Below are 12,815 nucleotides of genomic sequence, written 5' to 3' on the forward strand. Positions count from 1 at the left end.
TACAATACGGTCTCCACATCGCTTCCTTGAGGCAGTCTGCCTGTGTCAGCCCCACACAGACAGAATAGCTCTGAGCACCTTACTGGGTTGCCACAGCTGTATATGCCTCCTGCTCCACCATTAAACACTCTAGAGAGGAGAAAGGTCAAAATATGGCCCATAGAGTCTAGTCCAGATGTTCTTATCCAGGTAAGGCTTGAATAAGAACCAGGAAACAACTAAATTCAATATAATGGACTAAATCCTACTATCCTTGTTCAGGTAAATGCTCACTGACTTCAGTGGGAGAAGTGGCTGAGTAAGAACTGAGGTCTTCAGTATTTAGCAGAATCCATTTAGAATTGACTACTGTGTGCATTTAGCTAGTTTCCATGCATACATGTGGGTATATATATCTAGCTATCTCACATCCTTGCATCCTACCGTATGTTTTAAGCGTCAGGCAAATGGGCCAGTTTGGAAGCATTTCAAATGGAGTGTTGCATGTCAGACACAGAAGGTAGTTGTCCCACTATATTCAGCACTGGTGAGGCCTCAGCTGGAGTACTGTGCCCAGTTCTGGGCACCACACTAGGAAAGATGTGGACAAATTGGAGAGCAGCAAAAATGATAAAAGATTTCAAAAACTTGACCTCTGAGGAAAGGTTAAAAAACTGGGCATGTTTAGTCTTGAGGAAAGAAGACTGAGGGGAAACCTGACAACAATCTTCCAGTATGTTCAGGGCAATTATAAAGAGGAGTGTGACCAATTGTTCTCTACGTCCACTGAAGGCAGGACAAGAAGTAGTGGGCTTAATCTGTGGCAAGGTAGATTCAGGTTAGATATTAGGAAATACTCTCTAACTATAAGGCTACCTGAGTACTGGAATAGGCGGAAGGGAGGTTGTGGAATCCTGATTCTTGGAGGTTTTTAAGAACTGGTTGGACAAATACCTGTCGGGGATGGGCTAGGTTTACTTGATCCCACCTCAGTGCAGGGGGTTGGACTTGATGACCTCTCGAGGTCCCTGTTAGCCCTACATTTCTATGATTTTATACTGCAGGGAATCTACCTCCACATACATTATCAGGCTGCAAAGTGGCAGAGGAGCACCTCATCAGTGTAGCAACCTGCATGGAACTTGGAAGGAGGAGCGCAGGAGAGGGGAGTTTGGGCAAGGCACCACAAAGTCAGTCTGTGTGCACATGGCTGGAATGCTAGCTGCAGCACCTCTCTAAGTAGTCTCTTAATAAAGACCCAGTTTAGTTTTACAAGCATGGAGGACTCTCATGTTATTACCTAGTACACCGTACATGAAACAAGCTACAGTCACCATCTCCAGCCTCCCCTCTTCTCCAGCCTGATCACCCCTACCAGTTACCCATTTCACCCTGCCATGGAAGTAGCCCTCAGAGGGCTCCATTGCATAAGATGGCATGCTCTCTTCCCCAGGCAGTCTCCATGCCTCCTGAGCCTCTCTCTGCAGTTGACCCCACCACTTCTGCTGCAGGCAGGACCCCCTGTGCCCACAGAGCAGGAGAAAGAGGATTTTCCCCTAACTTCTTATGAGAGACTTGTCCTAGACTGGGCTTCCAGAGCTACAAACAAGTGCATAATTTATTACTATGCTAAGTTCTCATTACCCCTCAGCAGGCCAAGCTTGTAAAAAAAACCCTCTCTCTAGCATATACACTCCCACCTGCTACAGAATTGAAACTGCAGCCCCACTTGGGTGTAGTGTCTTTGAGATCCTCTATAAAGAGCTTTGAGATGAAGCCCTTGATTGGCACACCAAGGTTTGGATGTTGCTAGTTTGCAACAGGTGACTATGCCATATCTCTCCGCGTAAAGCATGGCTAATGGGCTAGTCCCACAGACACATGACACGGAAACTACCTACAGTACATGGCTATCTTGTCCCTCCCTCAGCCAATACAGGATTGTCCCCTGGAGCATATCCAACAAGGCTTTTCTAAGGCCAGTTGTCTCAAACAATGGAGCTGCTAGCACCTCCTTTTGGGAAACCCTTCACCTCTCAATAGGCCTCACCCTTACAAACCATTTCTAACATTTAGTCTAAATATTCTTTTGCTTAGCCAAACAGAATTGTGACAAAGTGAAGCAGCCACCCAGAAAGGGTTAAGGGATCCATGCCTATCACATGGCTGGGCAGGGCATATAAGAAAGAGGAGGGTGGGCCAAAGGGGCTGAGATGAAGGATATCTTTGCACCTGGGTAGTGGAGCCAAGAGAAAATCCGACGGAGACTGTAACCAGCTCAGTTGTGTTATGGCAAACAATACCCTGTGCGACTGAAGCAGGAGCCTTTAAAAGACTAGGGTGAGGTGTTTGCTTCTCTTCCTGGGGTGGTGAAACAGCCCACCAGCTTACAAGAATCTTCTAAAGTTTCCAAAGCTCCTGCGCTAAAGCAAGGAGGGATGCAGAGGACTCCAGCCAGCCCTGTACTTGTCACTTGTCACACATTCTAACTGCAAGGGCATTAATACAATGATGGAGTTCCCACTCTCCTATGACATTACTGCAGACATTAGCCGCTCTGGCTGTTCAGCTCTCACTCTCCCATGGAAACCTTGTGCTCTGGGAATGGTTCTACCTGACCCTTGTGTGCTAAAGCAGCAGTGTCAGTAACACAGAGCATCAGCGACATGCTTTCAGCCAATTGTACTTGGAGTTTTTAAGGCCATGTTTTATTTTCTAATTAAACTGAAAGAAAAGGAATTGGCTAACAGTCTAAAAGATTTGCAAGCTACATATATTTCAGGAAATGACTCGTGTTCCCACCAGCGTAGCTCATCAGCCCCAGCCCGGGCTGCAGATTGTGGGACTAATAGATTTGTAACAGTGATAACTAACATAAGGCTGTTCCAGTTACATACTTACTGTGGTTCCTCGACGGCTTTTCCGCAACATGACTGTATTAAAGTGCTTTTTATTTAATCATTTCTGCCCACAAATCCTCTAGCCCATTAACCTCCAGAATAATTCATCAAGGCAAGGCCACATGTCTCTCACGTTTATTTATATCCTTGGAAAACTCAACGAGACAGGAAGATTTCCACACAAAACAGGGAGTCAGATCTTCAGCGATCATGAAACAGTGTAGCTCCACTTCAACTGAGGAACCAGCCTTGTATCTATAACACAACAAGAGCCAAATAAAATATAGAATGATTTCTTTATAGTCTCATTGCCTGTTAATGATGATCCATATGGTACTTTATTACATGAGAAGGGAGGGAAGAACACAGATGACAAATGGCAGTTGGATACAGAGGGTTGGCTCTAAAGCCCACTGAAATCAATGGAAACAATCCCATTGACTTCAATGTGCTTTGGATCAGGGCACAGGGCAATGCACAGATCCAAGACATCCTTTATCAGATATAACACTGGCACTGAGTTGATTGAAGTCACAATAGAGATTTTTTTGCCACCTTTAAACCCCTAACATTGTCACCAAACAGACAAGTGTTTGGTTCTGGCAAACAAGAGCAGAGAACGCGCCTATAGCCTGTGCACTCTGGCTCCCCCCAGTTGAACACCTACCACCCAAACCAGATCAGCCCTGGACTCTATGGCGTTGCCTTAATTGACCCCACACTGGAGTTGGCTGGTCTGAAGATGTGATCATCAAATGGGGCCGTATCACAGCCCCCAGTACCTGTGCTTGTCTGCGACAGAAAGCCTCAAAACATGAAGCTTCTGCTGCAATGCCAGCTTCTTGGGCATTAATGCCCTTCCAGTGACCAAGCAGAGTGCAATGATCAGGCAATCACAGGTGCACGGATGTGGCAGGAAGCAGTATGACGACAGGACAAGAAGGGGATGATCAGGGCTGGGGCAGCTATTGCAATGAAGTAAAAGAAAGCGGGTCATGTTTGGTAGCTTTATTCTATTTGGGGATGATGTTTTAGCAGTGCGCTTTCCTGTTACAATCATATTCACCAGTGGGGCTGGGGTGATCCATATCTGTAAAATAAAAGAATACAGCCTAAGTAGTCTACAGTAGCAATGCCCTGCTCACTCCTAGTTGCACTGCCAAGGCCTTGATCCTGAAATGAGATGTGCTAGCTCAGAACCTTCTACCATACGGAGTCCCAGTGATCATTCCTCTCCCACTTTCATGTTTACACCTTTCAAATATTTTTAGGCTGTTATCATTTCCCCACGCACACCCAAGCACACATTGTGATCTCTGAGCTACCCTTCACTGATTGAGTCTTTCTACATAAATCACTTTCTCCAGCCACATGATCATTTGGCTGCTCTTCCCCCAACTTCCTCCCATTTGTCATTAGCTACTGGTAATGTGGCTGAGATCACGACATCACCACAGAGGCCACGGAACAGCCCAAAATACGGCAGCAGCTGCTGCTATATGAGTGTCTGTATCTTTCATGCCATTCTCCAGTACTCTTTATGAGGCTGCCCAGTCATTTGACAGTTGCCACCTGCTCAGTGTCCCATCTGGACTGGTTAATACTGATCTGGTTGTAATTTGGAGCTGGGGGCTTCTTCATGGTAATGGTCAGGAACTTAGTTTTATCCAGATTAATAACCAGAACAATCCATGTGGCTTCTTGACCAACCAGACTGACCCTCAGCTGCTGCAATTCACCAAACTGAGGGACATCATAACATCAGGCTTGCCATGAAGCTGCAAATCTATAGTACCACGATGATACCAACTTTACTACACAGAATTAAAACATGGGCACTGAGGAGTGCTGAAGAACACAGGATTTACTTTTTCAGTTCTCATTGTCTTCATCAGTTACTCCATAGCAAGTGGCCAGACAAGTTCAGAAAACAGTATTTTCAAAAATCAGTCAGCCTCACCTCAGTCTCTGGAAAAATCATGGAGCAGGTCCTCAAGGAATCCATTTTGAAGCACTTGGAGGAGAGGAAGGTGATCAGGAACAGTCAACATGGATTCACCAATGGCAAGTCATGTCTGACCAACCTGATTGCCTTCTATGATGAGATAACTGGCTGTGTGGATATGGGGAAAGCAGTAGACGTGATATACCTTGACTTTAGCAAAGCTTTTGATACAGTCTCCCACAGTATTCTTGCCAGCAAGTTAAAGTATGGATTGGATGAATGGACTTATAAGATGGATAGAAAGCTGGCTAAATCATCGGGCTCAACAGGTAGTGATCAATGGCTCGATGTCCAGTTGGCAGCCAGTATCAAGCAGAGTGCCCCAGGGGTCGGTCCTGGGGCGAGTTTTGTTCAACATCTTCATTAATGATCTGGATGATGGGATGGATTGCACCCTCAGGAAGTTCACGGATGACACTAAGCTGTGGGGAGAGGACAATACGCTGGAGGGTAGGGATAGGGTCCAGAGGATTGGGCCAAAAGAAATCTGATGAGGTTCAACAAGGACAAGTGCAGAGTCCTGCACTTAGGATGGAAGAATCCCATAAACTGCTACAGGCTGGGGACCGACTGGCTAAGCGGCAGTTCTGCAAAAAAAGACTTGGGGATTACAGGGGACGAGAAGCTGGATATGAGTCAACAGTGTGCCCTTGTTGCCAAGAAAGCTAACGGCATATTAAGCTGCATTAGTAGGAGCCTTGCCAGCAGATCGAGGGAAGTGATTATTCCCCTCTATTCAGCACTGGTGAGGCTACATCTGGAGTACAGAGTACTGAGTTTTGGGGCCCCCACTACAGAATAGATGTGGACAAATTGGAGGGAGTTCAGCGCAGGGCAACGAAAATTATTAGGGGGTTGGGGCACATGACTTATGAGGAGAGGCTGAGGGAATTGGGCTTATTTAGTCTGCAGAAGAGAAGAGTGAGGAGAGATTTGATAGCAGCCTTCGACTACCTTGGGGGCTGTTACAAATAGGATGGAGCTAGGCTATTCTCAGTGGTGGCAGATGACAGAACAAGAAGCAATGGTCTCAAGTTTCAGTGTGGGAGGTCTAGGTTGGATATTAGGAAAAACTATTTCACTAGGAGGGTGGTGAAGCACTGGAATGGGTTACCTAGGGAGGTGGTGGAATCTCCATCCTTAGAGGTTTTTAAGGTCAGGCTTGACAAAGCCCTGACTGGGATGATTTAGTTGGGGCTGGTCCTGCTTTGAGCAGGGGGTTGGACTAAATGACCTCCTGAGGTCTCTTCCAACCCTATGATTCTATGAAAGCTGAACCCAGTAACTGCCTCCATCAGCACTGGATCAGTTTCAGTGGCTTTCTTAGCATGGACATGGTATTAGAATGACAGGGTGGATGAGGTAATATCTTTTATTGGACCAGTTTCTGTTGGTGAAAGAGACAAGCTGCTCTGTGGGGCTCGAAAGGTTGTTTCACCAACAGAGGTTGGTCCAATAAAAGATATTACCTCACCCCCCTTGTCTCTCTAATATTCTGGGACCAACACAGCTACAACCAAACTGCATATATTATTAGAATGGAAGACCAATGAATTCCAAAGCATGTTTACCAATGAATGCTGCTACATGGCCAGTGATCATATAGGCACCAGAAGCTTTCGGGGCATGATAAGATTCCAGCGATGGACATAAATTGAATGTCCTGCCAGACCACCTTAAGGATCTATCCAGAGATGGATGTGGGTGGCACTCAATCTGCAAGGAAGCCATGTCCCTTGGGGTTTGCCAGGATGAAGGCAATAACTGGTAATGTTGTGCCTGGAACTGAATGCAATATTGCAGTTGTGGATGTATCCGAACCTTGTAGACAGGGACTGTTACCTCCCTACTTCATGATGTGATGCCTGTATAGATGCATCCAAAAATTGCAGTGTTGGGTTTTTGTTGTTGTTGATGGGATTTGTTTGTGGTTTTGTTTGGTTTGGTTTTGGAGTCATATCACACTGCAAACAGATATCTATCGTGTTGTCCACTATTACCAGTAAGTTTCAGAGTAGTAGCCGTGTTAGTCTGTATCCGCAAAAAGAAAAGGAGGACTTGTGGCACCTTAGAGACTAACAAATTTATTTGAGCATAAGCTTTCTAGAGCTACAGCATCCACTGAATGCATCCGATGAAGTGAGCTGTAGCTCACGAAAGCTTATGCTCAAATAAATTTGTTAGTCTCTAAGGTGCCACAAGGCCTCCTGTTCTTATTACCAGTAAGACTCTTTCAATATATGGCAGATGAAATTTTCCATCTAAACTGGTTTTTGGTGGAAAATTGGGTTGCTGACTAAATGAGAATTTTGTGGAAACATCTGCTTTCTGCAGAAAATTTTGACTTTTAATTGAAACCCCCCCAGATGGCAATGTTTTCACGCAGACAAAGATCTGTTTTCTACCAAAAAAAATTTGTTTTGGGGGTTTTCAGGTTTTTGGCCAAAAGTTGAATATTTCTGCAAGAGAAAAAAGAACCATTTTCCATCTCTCACCCTAGACTCCCAAATTTCTCCTCATGGAGTAGGCCGTGTTGCCCGGATACTGATAAATATGCAGGTGCACATAGAAGGCAGAGTTTATGGCTGGCAGATATCAAATGGCAGTATCCGATTTGTGGGCATAGTTGATAGGTAGCTAAGCAGCTAAGTATCATAAACAGATGTCAACCACTCACATCCATAAACTTTCAGACACCAAATGGATCCTTAATCTTTCCGCATCAGTCAGTCACTTCAACACAAGATCCCCTTTCTTTGTAAAAGCTCCATTATTAAAACGGAGACCAAAAAAGTCAAATATCAATGTAATCAATCCATGGTTCTGGAAAGAAAAAGATATTTTGGTCCAAATCCTTTGGTATAAATCAGCCTAGCACCACTGACATCAATGGATTTACGCCGATTTGCACTAGCTGGGGACCTGGCCCATCATTTTAAAGTCTCAGTCCAGAAACATTTGGCTAACTTGCTATATCAACTGCCAGCATAAAGAGGGACCATCCTCTGGTGGCACAAACTGATTATTCCTCCTTTTTTCTTTCGCTTTAACTTCTCCTCGTCCAAACCTCTGCAACGTCCCTATTATTAGATTCAGTAGATGACAGTTATGAGTTTGTTACTGGTGAACAAGGTGAGAGGCTGGCTGGTTGGAAGATGCACAACACCATCCGAAGGCCCAGCAATATCTCACACTTCTCTCCACCTCTGACCTCGAGTGCTTCCCACCACCAAGAGCTATGCATAGGGCAGCTCTCTCACAACTGGGGCCTAACCACAGGTTAGCGCTTTACTCTTCATCAGTTATTAAAACAGTCTCCATACATGACAGCTCTTGCCTCTGAGAAATGCAATCCCATATCTCTGTGGCCTCCAGGGGTTACGGAGGGTGGTGTGTAACCATGGAAACAATGTTGTAAAACGGCATGGGAGTTGACGTATAATAAAGTGCTACTGCCGTGCAACACCTGAGCAGAACCCTTCAGGAGGAATAATTATGGCTATGCTTGTAACGAGTTTAAGCAGCGTTGTCCTGCATGGAAAGCAAATCTCCTTCTGGAGTTCGGTGGGATGTGACATACTGGTCAATTTTCCAACATCTTTCTCAAGAGGGAAAATGATAGAGAGATGGACAGACAAACTAGGGATGGCTCCACACTCCGAGCCACCACCAAGTTCAGGAATGTTTAGTTTGGATTCATCAATTTGGTTCAATCTATTTGACAAAATGCAAAATATGGATTTGCGCTCAGTCTGGATTCTGATTCTCCCTCCCCAAAGAGCGGGGCAGGTTGGTTCAGTTCAAACTCTAAGAGACACAGGCAGACGCATGTAACTACAAGCACTGAGCATTTTCTAATATATCATTATGAACTGTTCAAAACAGCAGATCTACCCAGAATGCCTTGTGCCCCTGCCCGTTGGCTGAACAATGTACCTTTTAGATCTCAAGGTGCAGGATCCTAAACTGCCTTTCTCATGGTTTACTTCACAGCTTCTTTGATCCCCTTAATCACTTCCTCCCAATTCTCCTTCAAACCTAGCCATAAGAGGAGGAATTCCCAATTCACACTACAGCTAGTCCCAGATCTGCATTCTGACTAGGCAGGGGGAGGCCTGCCAGATGGCAGTGAGCAGGGAGGGAGATGTTGCCATCCACATGCAGGGACTAGGATTTTCAGTAAAAATAAGGAACAGCCCAAAATCCATAGTCAGGCAAGGTGGGGCCCTCCCACAGCAAAAGGGGAAGACTAGCTGGCTAAAACAGAATGAATGAAAGCAGAATGTTGTTATTATTTATCCTAAGGCAGTGCCTACAGGCATAGTCAGGACCAGGGTCACATTATTCTAGGTGCTGTACACACATACAGCAAGAACATCCCTGCCCCACAGAGTTTACAGTCTTACTAAAAAATTCACAGACTCTAGCAGTCTAGTTGCAGCAAACAATTTAAAGCTCAGGATGACATCTGAGCTGACTGGGAGCTCCTCAAGACAAGGCATGAAGACTCAACAGCGAGGAGCTCAACTATGAGCTCTGCTTATCACATCTGCACTCCACTGGCAACCACAGAGCACAGACTAAATTTCCCAAACCCCATCTCAGCATGCTCTGAGCTCAGTGTAAATCCTGGCATGGGTTCTCCAGGGGTCATTCTCTGGTTGTTCCAAAATCCTGGTCAGGGGGTGTGAAGGTGGCTCCTTCATGACTGGTTGTATTTACGTACCAAGGTAAGTGCCTTATAAATGCCTACAATAAGGGACGGATAGATATCCGCACAAGATTTCCTCTTCTCTTTCAGCTAGCAACATCTGGGAACTGTCCAGCAATAGGTATGGCAACAATTAGATGGTAAATGGAAAAACTTGTAGCACCATTTTAAGGGCTAAATACCGAATTCCCTATTTGTTTTCTGCTGAGACACTCCTGTTGATCCCAGAAGGGACCTGGTGAGGGCAAAGGGCTGTAACTGTGGTAGCCCTTGACTAGGAGATGGAAGGTTCTCTCACCTTCATTGTACAGCCACAATCTTGGCCTAAGACCTTTAAAATCAGGGATACCTGCATTATTCCTGCCCTTGCTGCACCTGATGACTCTGAAAGAAGAAGAGGTGAGGCTAATGCAACGTGGCCCTGCTCTGGTTTCCGTCGTTCTCTTCCACCGCACATGGGGCATCATAATCCCTTGTGGCTAAGCGGAATGATAGACTCCAGGTCTGTCAATCCAGCACTAACACAAAGCTTCTTTAAACACTAGCCTCTCTAGCAACAAGTGATGTCTGCCCCATTCCAGGTGGGTGCTTCAGCCCCTCACGCAAATAGTAAATGTGCACTATTGCAACAGTCCGCAACATGCAAATGTAGGGACTGTGCTCTCCAAACCAGGGTTGTCAAATGGAACTCTCCAGCAGCTCCACATTCTTCCTGTAATCAGACTCGTAATTAGTGGAAGGAGAGTGCTCTGAGGCAACTATCATCTGATAATTAATACACAATGGAAGTTAGAGTGAGGGGAGGGAAAGAACTGAAATGCTACTGAAGTCCTGTAAATTGTAAGAGGTAGGATTGCCATTACGCTTTCCTTCCAAGCCCATGAAATTGGTAGCACGCAATCGTCATTCATCAACAGCTCACCCAGGAAAAGCAACCTGTTCCATTTGCACTTCAGAGATGAGGCACACCGTGATGGAAATGTTCACGCATTGCCACAATTCTCAGTGGCATCACACGCACACATCCACCCACCCCCATGCACATGGAAAATTTAATACCGGTTGACTATAGATTTCCAGTGGTTTTTGTGGATTTATTATTTGTAATAACTACAAAACTCTATTCCTTTCCTACTCAAGAGGTAAACTGATTTCCTGTCTGGATGGAATTGTTCCATAAAACCTTAGAAGCTTGTACATTCTTTATAAAAACATAAGTGAAAAATGCCATTGCTTTAGTATCCACAAAATACCTCCCAACCCACTACAATAAAATTCTCCCCCACTTCTCAACCCACTCAGAGTCCATTCATGCCACTGCACCTCCAGGAAGACTGGGAGACCAGATAAACCTTGTAGAAAACCCTTCAGGTTGAAATCCAGGCTCTGCTGGAAGAAGAGGTTAAAATGCTTCACTAGCAATGCCCTGTTTAAACCATAGGGTTGTCAGACCAAGTGCCTAGGCTAATCACACCTCTTGTGGCCTCACAGAAGGAGACAGGCTGAAGGATAGGCTTGTGTTTAAGGCACTGGAGAGGGACTGAGGAGATCCGAGTTTAATTCCTGGCTCTGCCACAGAGTTCTTGTGTGACCTTGGGCAAGTCAATTAGTGTCTCTGTCTCCCATCAGTAAACTAAAGCTAACTGCAGTGTTATGAGGGTAAATTCATTAATGTTTGAAAGACATTCATATCCTATGGCTATAAGGGCCATAAAATCACCTAGACAGGAGGTCTGAAAAATAAACAGGACTTCATGCCCTTTCGGAACTTTATAGATTTTTACTTATAAAACCCCTTATTTTTTCACCTTTTCTTTGGCATCTATCTAGATGCTTTCTTCCAAGGACTGAACTATCTATCTATTTATTCAGGCATTTATATCATGCCTCTGACCAAGATATCTAAGCTCCGAGGACTTGCAAAGGGCTTTACAAACTTACATTAACTCATTTTCCCATCTTCCCTGGGAGCTAGGTCAGTATCATCACTGCCATTTAGAGATGGGGAAACTGAGGCAGAGAGAGGTTAAAGTATCTGGCCCAAGTTCTTGCAGCGAGGAAGTGGCAGTGCCCAACTCTCCTGCTCCAGCCACTAGAAACATGCTCCTTCCACAGTTTTGCAGCTGCTTTCCCTGTTTACCCAGCAGATTACGCAAAGGATTCACGGGTCCTGTAATGGTGTGCTGTCTTTCTGATGCCTCCCCATGCCCCAGCCAGAGGAAGTGGTGATGAAAACACAACGCAGTCCTGTGCTTGTGTCTCTCCATCTCTCTTGCCACACATGTGGCCTGATAATCCCTTTAAAGCCTGGCCAATGTGCTTGGGAAACAAAGAGACATAAATCACCAATATGTATTTCTTTTTAAAGGGTAGCAAAGGAGAGGAGTATTCTGGTGCTTACACTGGGAAGGCTTTATTCCCCCTGCGAGCTTCACATGGCAAGTTAAAGCATCTAATCCCGACTTCGCCTGAGCCTCGCTGACCTCTTTTTGCAAGACGGAGGAGGAGGATTTCTTTAGTTTTTTGGTATTAAAATCCCACAGTGTTATTAAAAGGAATTGTTCAATCCCTTTAATTGGCTCAGAAGATAAATTCTTCCCTCAGCCCAGGGGTCATGGCCATCAGCAGCTATTTATTAGCTGCATTGATTGAGAAGAACAGCCTTTAAATGGAAATAAATTGAATTCTATGGCAAAGAGGATTCCATACCGGCTATTAATGTAAGACAGGGGAGGCTTAGCAATTGCTTGGGTTTTTTTCATTTTTTTTCTCTTTGCAGCTTCCAGATATCCCCAGCTATTCAGCTCCCCGCCACCCACCTGCCCCCTGTCCGATATCCCTCAGTAATCGGGGCAACAACGGGATGCCATTTTATTGCCTTTTATAGCCAGCAAGAGTGAGTAGAAAATCGGGGGTAGGGGGAGAATTAGACTAGCAAGGAATCTCAGAATAATTTGGATCAGGATACTGAGGGAGTGGGGAGCAGGGGAAAAAGGGGAAGAGGAATGCAACACTCCTCCTTCCAGAATCTGCACTAGAAAGAGAGAGTGAATCTCTCATTCTCTCCCCTTCTGGGGCATTTTTATTTGATTTTTGTCTTCACTACTGCTCAGGGATTGTCTTTGCCACCCCCAGCCGTTGCAGAATACATTTCATGGTGCTCGCCTTCATTCCGGAGTTTAATTGCTTGAGATTGTTACTTGTAGGCTGTTAATTTATT

The 12,815-nt window shown here is 45.2% G+C and overlaps 1 pseudogene; it reads left to right on the plus strand.

Moving 5' to 3' along the window:
* LOC140915162 (large ribosomal subunit protein bL35m-like) overlaps positions 1-12,442 on the plus strand; it is a 173,312-nt pseudogene extending 160,870 nt beyond the window's left edge.
* The last annotated feature ends 373 nt before the right edge of the window (positions 12,443-12,815 follow it).

This window comes from Lepidochelys kempii, chromosome 7 (assembly GCF_965140265.1).
Source record: "Lepidochelys kempii isolate rLepKem1 chromosome 7, rLepKem1.hap2, whole genome shotgun sequence".
NCBI classification, from domain to species: domain Eukaryota; kingdom Metazoa; phylum Chordata; order Testudines; family Cheloniidae; genus Lepidochelys; species Lepidochelys kempii.